Source organism: Ovis aries, chromosome 11, assembly GCF_016772045.2.
Source record: "Ovis aries strain OAR_USU_Benz2616 breed Rambouillet chromosome 11, ARS-UI_Ramb_v3.0, whole genome shotgun sequence".
NCBI classification, from domain to species: domain Eukaryota; kingdom Metazoa; phylum Chordata; class Mammalia; order Artiodactyla; family Bovidae; genus Ovis; species Ovis aries.
The window spans coordinates 55,919,329-55,930,251 of NC_056064.1; the positions used below are offsets into that span (position 1 = coordinate 55,919,329).

The following is a 10,923-nucleotide window of genomic DNA, read 5'->3' on the forward strand; positions in this document are numbered from 1 at the left end:
GTCTCCTGCATGGCAGGCATGGCCCGGGGACACAGCGAGGTGTGGGGTCACCAGCTCTGGGCCAGCTGAGCCAGTCTGTCTGCAGCGCCCAGCAAGTCATTTAGGAAAATTACCATCTCAGGGGAACTTTCCACTGATGAATTTCTCTTTTGAAGGATGGGGGCGGGACACGTCACGTGGAAAAAAACACGTACCAAGCCACCTGCCATAAACGCTCTCCAATGACCCTGGGCTGCTTGAAACTAGACTGTGGTGTGCCCGGGCCTGGAGTTGGGGTGTTTTGCTTCTGACCTACGATACCTCCGGCTGTGGGTGCCAGACATGTTCGTGGTGGGCAGCTTGTGGTGGGGGATCAGAGCTCATCTTGGAGGCCTAAAGACTGGGTTTTAGAAGGTTCTACTGTGTAAAAACAGGGAGATCACAGAACCCGCCCTGCAGGCAGGTGGGGAATTCTGCTGCTGTGGGCTGCCCTAGGTCTCCTCTGCAGGAGGGACCCCGTCTTCATCCTCCTCCTCCTCGGGAGATACGTCAACATCCTTTTACACACAGGCCCCATTGCATACCCCCCTGTAGACAGGACTCTGCTGAGAGACCCTTCATTTAAAGGGACAGAGCACACAGGACCACCTCCCAGGGCAGAGTCCGGGAGTGTACGTGAGGCGCCCACTGAATGCCAGGGAGCATGAGTTGGGCTGGGAACGGGGGTCCAGCCCCGCCGGCTCTCTGGGGTCCACCTGCGTGACAACAGGTCTGTCCCCAGGCTGGGGGCAGGCAGTGAAGGGTTCTTTGGAGAGACTGGGTCAACAGCTGTGACATCTGTGGCTGGACAGCAGCTGGAATGTGCTTTCTTTATCCCCCCAGGCCGGGACCACAGGCAGACCGCAGGGCCCGGGAAGACGCAGGGCCGACGGGCAAACAGCAGTCCCTGCGCAGGGCGGAGCTCACCCCGCACTGGGAGCCCAGACCAAGACACAGCGCAAGCTGGGGCTAATGAAGGAACAGGTGTCCTCTGCAAACCGGTTCAGCCAGACTCAGCATCCACGGTGGGAAAGGGCAGAGGGCTCGGCCGGCGGTGTGCGTGGGCTCAGCCCGGTGCAGCTGCGAGGTCTGGGCAGGGGAATGGCCCCAGGGTCCCGGGGGTCCAGCCGGCCCAAGCTCACCGCTAGATGCTGAACAGCCACGCGTGGCACTGCCTGTTTTCCCTTCTCTTTTTACCCAAAGAAGGAATGAAAAGGCAGGAGACAGTGTGTCCTCCTGGGTTTTCCTGTCCAGCCTGTGTGACATTATAAATTAGCTGGCCCCCCGAGCCATTTCCAGACACCCAAATGCCATGATCAGTTCAAGCTCGGGATCTGTTCAAGGACTCTCCGAGCTGGACTCATTACAGGAGGCAGAGACACCAACTGCCGTGGCCAAATGTGTTTCTTTAAAAACAAAACAAAACAAAACAAAACAGACAAACAAAACGAACAAATTCTTTGGTCTCTAAATGAAACCTTTGAACTGGTCACGGGAACAAAGTCTGAGACCCAGGAGGGTGCAGACGGGGCCGTGTGTGGGTCTCTCTCGTCTGGCTGTTGAGTCGAGACGCCCACTGAAGGCACGGAGTCCCGGGGGGGTCCTGGTGGACAGGAGGCAGCTCACGTCCCCAGCACACGTGGCCACGGATCTCACGGTGTCCTGGGGGGGACTCGGCGAACTTGACCGGGAGTCTCAGCACTCGACACGGCTGCCTCTCCACCTGCGTCCCAAGGCAGGTTAAGGGCGCCACCCACCTCCGGCTGCTCCCACGACCCCCGAGTCTTTCCTCACTGTGCTGATGTCTGGTGGCTGCTGCAACCTGGTGGCTTAAAACCACAGAAGTGTGCTTTTTTACAGTCTTGGAAGGGACACAGGGAACCCGGGAGGAGTCAGAGGTGTGTGTGTGGCTGGGGGCGGGGGGATGGCGGTAACAGTGGTAACAATGCGTAAAGTAAGAGGACTCAGGAGGGCAGAGGGCTGGCAGCAGGTTGGGACTGGGGAGCCGTCTGGAGCCCCGTGTCCCTGTCGTGATCCCTCCTGGGCCTGAGCTCGCTGGCACCCGTGTCCCCTCCCCACACTCAGCCCCAAGCACACCTGCTTGTGGTTGACACGCACGCACGGATTCAGGGCCATCTGTAGCGCTACACCAGCTATACCTCCTGCAACAAGCTAGAGAGCTAGACGAGCAGCAGAACGGTCACCAGGCAGGGGCCAGGGCCTCGCTTTGCTGATGAGGGGGCGGAGGGTCTGAAGAGGCTGGGTGACCCAGGAAGCAGTGGACGGGACCGGGCGTCTCCTGGCCCTGCTCCCACCCCACCCCCGACCACTGTGATGTGCACGCTCCCCGCTGTGTGAGGCTGCTTCCCCACCATGACGCCTCCTCTCCCCACTTCCAGCTGGTTCTCACCCTCATGCCTCTTCCCTCGTGACTGCCCCTTCCCCCTCTACCTCCCTTCTCTCTGTCACCTCTCAAGCCCCGCTCAGGTGCCAGTCTCCCCTGCCAGCTTCGCCAAATATTTGCATCTTCACTGGGGGGCTCCTGACCAAATCACCAAACGCACGGTGGGTACCACACCACTTAAATTCTCGTAGATTCCCTGTTTTGTTTTTTGTTTTTGTTTAAATATTTATTTGCCTCAGGTCTTAATTGTGGCAAGGGTTTAGTTGCTCTGGGGCATGTGGGATCCTCTTGGGCCAGGGACTGAACCTGTGTCCCCGGCATTGCAAGGCAGATTCTTAACCACTGGACCACTAGGGAAGTCCCTGCAGTTTCAACATGAAAGGCCAGCAGAGCCACCTGGTGCCTCCATGCTCTAGGACTGGAATGGGCACTCAGACTTCTCTGTTAATCCAGCAGGGGTGATGGAGCAACAATTTCTGGAAGGGTGAAGGGTAATATGCTGCCTGATCAACCTAAACACACAGAGACCCTTGGGCGGGCTATGCAGTACACTGGGCCCCAGGGAGCCAGTTCACACATACCAAGGGCACGGCTGAGCCCTCTGGACTGATCTTGGAGGTCATTTCAAGTGACAAAGGACACAGATACCTCGATCACAGGGCTGCCCTTGTTGGGCGGCTAGGGGTTAAGAGTTAATTGGGATTAATGGCAACTCAGCACGAACCCGTCCCTAAATGGGAACTGAACTTTCAACGCGTCCTTGAAGTGCAGTGAAGACATGTTCAAGGAGTCTATTTTTATTTCTCAAGTGGCTATGAACGTTTTGGTTTGGAAGTTTACATCTTCCCAACTTGAATTACAACGTCTGATGACGCGGCCATGAGGAGGAGGTGTGCCCTAGGGCAGCAAGGGGCAGAGTAGGGGCCGGAGGCTTCGAGGCCACACGCTCAGGGCAAGGGCCTGTGTCCTGAGGGTGTCCCAGCTAACGGCAAGACCTCAGAGTGCTCGTGAAGGTCCCAGAGCACATCGCCTGTACAGAGAAGGTAGTCAGTGAACATCAGCCCTGGCAGTGTCACTCCAGCAAGGAGCAGCACACCCTCGCGGGAGGATGGTGTGAACTCCACCCGTCCTCCCAATATGCTGGGACCAGGGAACGCGAAACAACTGAAGCCAAGTGAGGGGCCCCCGCCACACAACATTAGATCAGGACTGTTCCTGTTGCACGACCTGCAGCCCAAGCACTCTGCAGGGCGAGTTCACATTTATCCCCATCGAGTGAAGGATGAACGTGAGGGAAGGAGAGCAGAGGCCCGTGCATGGCGCTCGGTGGAGCCTGAGCACAGCTCATCAGCCAAAACCCTGCGAGGAGAGGCAGTGCCGCAGAGAGGAGGCCACTGGGACGCTGCAGTGGACCAGCACTCGTGCAGGAAACAGAGGCTGAGGTTTCAGAACGACACTCTCCCCCAGAGGGCAGAGGATGGGCGGGGGTGGCCCCGCTGTGGGAACAACAGCCCCTGCCAGGAGAGGCTGCCGGCCTTCAGACGACTAGCCCGGCCACGACGCGGGTGCTGCCAAGCTCTTACTCACCAATCCTTCAAATACGTTCAGCTGCTGGAGAAGGGGTGATGGAGACAGACGGAGGCCAGATGCCTTTCCAACCCCCGAATGAGCTGCTTAGAGCAAGTCACCACGGCTTAGGGTCCCTGGGTCCCTCCCTGGATTCCCCCAAACCTCACCCAGAAGGTACCTGGGAGATGCTTGCTGAATAGAACGAAAGATTCAGGTGATGCCTGAAGATACGAGTGGAGACTTGAGGCCCAGACACTCTAAAGAGGCTTCTGGAGCACAGAAGTCAGCTCTAGAAACCCGCTATCATCTCACGACATCTGCAAAAGAAAGCCAAGTCGGCTCATGTCAAACAATTCAGTCCCATTTGGACTGAACGAGAGCTGAGACACGTTAACACCTGCGGCTCCCATCAGAAGGCGAGTGTGTGCCTGCTGAGGAGGCAGAGCCGGGGAGAGGAGGGCGCAGAGCCAACAAGAAGCCGGAAGTCACAGGTCCCCCAGGGAGTTCTTAACCAGCCACTGGACTACAGAACAGAGGCAAGAACCCAAACCCACATGGGGGGACCTCGACCGCCCGTCAGACCTGGGGATCAGGGAGAAAAGACCTGTCCTCACGCCTGATTAATTCAGAAGAGGATGCAACTCTGGGGGCAGCTTCTGGGCAGCAATGCAGACTGGCCAGGGAGGGGGTACCTGAAACACCTCTGCTAGAAGACGGGTGAAAACGCTATTTGTCTCTGAGATGGGGGAGCCTGGGAGCGTGATTTCAGGGAGGAGCCATGGAAGGGGTGGCTGCTCCTAACCCTGCACGCGCATTCAACTCTGGCTGTCCAAGCCCCGAGGATGTGAGTTCCGTTGGTTTGGGGTGGGGAGAGGGCCTGGAAGAGAACATCCAAGAGGCCCTGGATAGAGCCGACGCAGCAGGGCTCCTGGGACCGCCTGTGCCATCTGGGAGGGGAGGGCTGGACACAGACTGGTCCAGGCTCCTGGGGCATCACTCCCATTGGACCCGCGTCTCTTGCATCGGCAGGCGGGTTCTTTACCCCTGAGCCCCCAGAGAAGCCCGAACCAACATTACCGGGCACCTACTGAGCACCCAAACACAACATCTTCCATGTAAGATTGCTTTTTAATCCTGACATCCTACACGCCGGCTATTGTCATTTTGGGAAAAAAAAACAACAACAACTGAGGTTGAGGGGAACTAATTAACTTGTCCACGATCTCATAACAACCAAAACAGCTGAGACCAGAGCTCAGAGCTCAGGCTGTCTGTATCCAAGGCCCATTCTCTCTGTGGAGCACTTGACCCCCTCCCTTGATTATGCCTCAGAGAAAGAGTCTCTCCAGCACCCCCTCCAAGGCTGGCTCCCGGGGGGCCGGGGGCAGGAGGGCTGGGCTGGTCCAGTGGCATTAGCCTGGCAAGGCTGCCGCCTCCCTCGCCCTCTGATTGGAGGACAAGCCTGTGTGCCTGTGTTGTCTCTTTCTCAGCTATAAAACCAGATGGTACCCGGTGGTGGGCAGGGTTCCAAGGATTTGATGCCAGAGCCGCAACCCTTGTGGTCTGTGTGTGTGCTGGAGAGGGAGATAAATAGTGTGGAAAACCCACGCAGTCACTCACTCAATGATGATAAGCCCTGGGGTTTATAAAGGACAGCCTGGCTCCTTACAAGTGTGAGAAGAGAGATGGGGTGGTGGTGGTGCACGCCCACACTGCCAGGTGAAAGACCAAGGAGCCTGGCCTTGCACGAGGTGGGCTTTGAGAACACGATGACAAGGAGCTGCGGAGGGTCAGGGGCTGTGGGAGGATGAGGGAGGTGGGGTGAAACAGGTGGAAGGCTGGGGGCCCTGCCAGGGGAAGGGACCTGACTTTGGAGCCGGCACCCGTCCTAACATTAACACTCCACTGCTCACGTTCCAGGTGACAAGGGGTGGCAGAGACAGACACGGGCAGTGAGCCAGCCTCCTGGCGACTGGACAGCTTCTGACTGCTCCCCTCGATCTGCAGCTCCCGTCCTCTCAAAGACGGGGGCCCCTAAGCCCTCTCTGAGGGGCAGCTTCTGTCCCGGCAGCGAGGAGCGGAGGACGGCCCAGGTCTCTGGGAAAGGGAGGGCTGGTTTTGAGGCCGGAGCAGCGGCCGCCCACCCGAGGGGTGTCGTCCACTCAGACGCTCACAGAGCAACTCCCCCGACTCCCCCACCGCCGCTGTGTGTGGCCGGCCTCATGCTGGCTCTGGACCCAAAGCTGGACAAGGTGCAGCTCCGGGCCTTGAGGAGCTCCTGGTGAGGCCAGAGAACTACACGTAGATGAGAGTCTGATTAACGCCACGGCACAGGGTGTCATGGGGGGAGCCCCTGACTCAGCCTGGAGTTAGTGAGTGCCTGTCAGACTCTGCAGCAAGGGGAAGGCACACAAGGGGTGCAGAGCTGTGAAAAGTGCCCAGCGTCTGTGGAAGTCAGTGGCCAGTGAGGGTGAGGCGGTGGTGACAGAGAAAGTTCCAGAAGGGAGATTAGAGCAGACCACATCTCGTGGAGGAGTTTAGAGCTGCCTCACACAGAGAGAGGCATTCCTAAAGGGTCCTGAGCAGGGAAATGGCAGTCAGGTTAACCTTACACCAGGCTGAAAGAGTCAAAGACAGAAAAGCTTTATGACCTTGGGGCGAGACTCATGCTGGGAGGTGGCCGGGCTGGATGCAGGGGAGAAGGCTGGCGAGGGGCACCTCTCTGTGGACAAGTGGTCCAGGCGCCTGGGGCTCCAAGGTGCACCCCTGAATCCCACAGTGGAAGCCCTCCCTGTTCTCATGGGATGAGATCCAGAAAGGATTTGAAACACTAGAACTGGGAGTCTGCAGGGCTGGAGGAGAGAGGGCAGAGCAGGGATGTCCCCGTCCAGCTGGGAGCGGTGAGAGCCGTGGGGAAACGCTGAGCTGGTCCTGGTGGGGAGCTCCGTGGAGCCAGGGAGGCACATGAGCCCAGGGCGGGCTCCCAGGCAACCCTCTGCGGCAAGAGGAAAACAGGCCTTGGGACTTCCCTGGGGGTCCAGTGGATAAGACGCCAAGCTCCCACTGCGGGTTCGATCCCTGGTTGGGGAACATGCCGCCAGGTCTCGTAGAGGGAGACAGGGTTTTTCTAATGGGCAGCAGGGTTTGAAAAGCTGCAGGAGAGGACAGCAACCTCACTCCCCAGGCTCAGCAAACCGAGGCACAGAGAGAACTTCTCAGGCACCGCGGGCCTGGTTCACCGCGTCCCACTTTTCAGCTACTGAAATCTGTCTGCCGAGAACTGGAAACAGCTCTGGGTCCTGGTCTATTTCTGCTGGATGTCAAGGAACAAGAGAGGAGGGGGTACTTGGCAGTCCTCCCACCCCTGGGCCAGGCCAACTTATTACACGCTGCCTCACAGATGCGAGGAAGCTGGAGGTACTGGCCGTGTGATCCCGGGGCTGGGGAACAGTTGTCGGGGCCAGGCTGGGATCTACTAGGCCTGACAGGTCCTCAGAACGGGAGGCCTTGAGGGGAACAGGCGAGCGTGTATCACTCTGCATTGTGGACTGTGTTAACGGAAGATGGGGACCCTTTGGGCCGTCGGTCCTGCTCCTCGGCTCCCTTGGGAGAAAGCACCCACATCCCCAGACATGCGACCCTGGGCTGGGTGGGCCGTGAGCCCCATGGACCTCAGGACCTGCACGGCTGTTGGTGCCTCCAGGAACCAGCTGGCATCTGACTGCTTCTGCTGCGACCCCTGTCCCCCAAGGGACAGGAGGTGGCAGAGCCATCACTGGCACCTCGGCCGGATGCGCGGGCACCCCACGCAACTCCCCTCCCCAACCTCTGCTCAGGGAGCGCGGGTGCTGGGAACCAGGCTCTTCACGGGGGCTGGAGTGGAGGACGTCGGGTGCCTGGACATGGGAGCCCTGCAGCAAGCAAGCGCGGGCGGCTGGCTCCACCCCTCCCCTGCAGACTGCCGACCTCCAAACAGTCAGGAAAGGGCAGGACTCTTTGCTGGGTGTCCAGTAACCTTGGACGTGGGGAGGGGAGCTGGCTGATCAAGGAGCTCTGTCGAGTTGGGTATGAGAAATCTGGCTGAAGACCCCTGGCTTCCTCCCTGGGGGATGGTCAGAGCCCAGAGGCCTCTCCATGGGGCTGGCACACTGTGGCTCCGGGAGGAAGCACCACCTGCAGGGCCCTGCTGGCCAGGGTGGCAGAGGGATACCGCCGGAGGGCCCCTTCTCTTGGGGACGGTGAAAGTCTGAACGCGGCCTGATGAGGGCAGCGGAGCGGCTGCGTCCCTGTTTGGGAAGAGTCGCGTGCCATGGAGCAGCTAGGCCCACTCCCCGCAACTACTGAGCCTGCGTGCTGCCGCTACTGACGCCCGAGCACAGAGGCGTCACCTTCAGTCTGTGACTCGTGACGCCAGTCTAGAGGCCTGCGACGCCTGCCCGTTCGTTCCTGGGGGAGTCTCGGTTCGGAAGGGCCCTGACCCCCGCTTCCCTGGCTGAAGCTCGGGAGGAAGATCCAAGGGAGACCAAGGCCTCTCCCCAGGATGCTGGGTGTCGGCAAGAGAGGGCCTCGGCCAGCAGTGTTTCTCAAGGGGGAGAGGACCCAGAGTCACCCTTGGAACTGGTGCAAAGTGCCGATTCCTGGGCCTTGCAGTCCGAGGTGCTGCTACATTAGGTCTCGGGTGTCACCTAGCAACGTTTTTTTTTTTTAATTAAATTTCTTTGTGGTTGCACTGGGCCTTCGTTGCAGGCTTTCTCTAGTTGCGGTGGGTGGGGCCACTCTTCTTTTCCGAGCACGGGCTCTAGGGGCACCGGCTTCAGTAGTTGCCACTCCCGGGCTCAGCAGTTGTGACGCGTGGGCTTAGCCACTCCATGGCATGAGGACTCTTCCCAGACCAGGGATCGAACCCGCGTTCCCTGCGTCAGCAGGCAGATTCTGATCCACTGTACCACCAGAGAAGCCTAGGAATCGATATTTTTCATATGTGCCAGTGGTCCTGGAACCAGGCTCTGAGACCCAGTGGAGTGAGACTCGTGTCCTGACTCGGGGAGAGGGGGAGCTGAGCAGCATTCATGGAGGCCGGTGACCTGTCCCTGGGGTGGAGGGCAGCCTCCTGAACGGCGGTGAGCAGTTCTCCTGCCAGAACTGCTCAGATGTCACAACTTGGTCGGGGAAGGGGGTGGGGTTGGCGAGGCTTCCAGCCATGATCAGCACCCAACCTGGCCCACCAATCGCCTCCCTCCTCCTGCCAAGGTTTCCAGAGAACATCTCAATCTGCAAGTTCTTCCTGGAGCTCAACTCAGAGGCCCTGCAGTGCCCTGTGACCTGTCTTTCCACCTTCACGCAGCATCTGCTCGGCGACGCCCCCTGCAGCACCCCTCTCAGCACTGCGAGCCTTATTGAAACGTGCCTTGGTCTACTCTAACCCATGAGACAGCCCACTCATGTGCTAATTAATCAGATGTCATCCTCGATCTGCACCCTAACTGCTCAGCCCCGTCTCATCACGCCCAAGTCCCAGGCCCCTCTCTGCTGCCTGCACATCCTCTGGGGTTCTCTGGCTCCTGCGTTCTCCTTGGGGCTGGCCTGCGGGCTGGGGGACGCGCCCGCAGGTACCGTCAGTTCCTGCACGGTTTGCAGGGCCAGCACCACTGGCTGGGACACCAGCCACGCAGAGGAACGCAGTTATTACTTTAGAAAGAGTGCTTTATTTAATTAAACCATTACTGCCAGGGCCCTGGGGCACTGTTTAGAAAGACAGTATATTTTGCTTAGAATAGACACCCTGTAACAGAGAAAACATTGCTCAGGGAGGGGCACGGCCTCCCAAGTCAGCAGGGCTGTTGCAAGGACTACGGATTCATCTGTGCCCTGAAGCAGCGGAGAGACCAGAGCAGGAGGAGGAACATGGTTCGGCATATACAGCTCTGATTCTAGTTAGCACAGAGTATTTAAGAACAACTCATATTATCCTTAGAACTCCTGAGAGGCTGTTATGCTTCCTTGACCACAGTTAATTCCCAGACTTTTTGGGAAATGAAGCCAAAAAACAGAGCAAGGGAGAGTAGAAATCTGAAATTGACAGCTAGAACATCTCCTTAAAGAATACAGAGTCTTTTTCTTTTTTTTTTAGCTGTTTGCCCAGAAATGGCAGGTTTTGGAGCAGAGGGGGTACGGAGATGACCAGAGCTGGAGGATTTTGGGAGCTTTCCTGGAGCGGCTTCTTTTTTTCAAAATGAATTAATTTGGTTGTGCTGGCTCTTAATGTGACATGTGAACTCTTAGGTACAGCATGCATGTGGGACCCAGTTCCCTGACCAGGGGTTGAACCCTGGCCCCCTGCATCAGGAGCTTGGAGTCTTAACCACTGGACAGCCAGGAGCAGTGGTTAAGAAGCCCCTCCAGAAGCCCCTGGAGCAGCTTCTTGAGACGACTCACTGAAAACACACCACACACACACATGGGTCAGTGGCCAGGACCCACCCGAGGCGCTCGTGAAGCAAGGAGAACCAGGTTTCTTACCCTCTGATCTCATTGAGCACAAAGAGAGAAGCCTGGCACTCAGGGTGTGCCCGAGATCAGTGTGAAGTGTGGATAAAAATGGTCCAGGAAGAGCACAGTGCAGAAGGTCCCCAGCGGGGATGAACACTCCCCACGGAGACCTATTTGGAAGTTTCCCAACCAAATTGGCCTGTGCATGAGCGTGGGCCGTGGATATATTCTTAATATGCTCCATGAAGCTTTCCTGGCTTGGGGCTGTGTGTGTGTGTGTCTGTCTGTCTGTCTCTGATGTCCACGCCAAATCCACATTGGCGTGTTTCTATACAAGCCCAGCTCTGGATTCCCACACTTTACACACGAACATGCGGATACTAGAATTTACCCAAGAGATGGGCTTCTAAAGGTTCTATTTATAAATACTTAATTTTCACAGA

At 57.9% G+C, this 10,923-nt stretch overlaps 1 protein-coding gene across 5 annotated transcripts in view; it reads right to left on the bottom strand.

Moving 5' to 3' along the window:
- The window catches only part of TMEM104 (transmembrane protein 104), a 56,285-nt gene that overhangs the window by 16,502 nt on the left and 28,860 nt on the right, over positions 1–10,923 (bottom strand). The gene's annotated exons all lie outside the window — the stretch shown is intronic.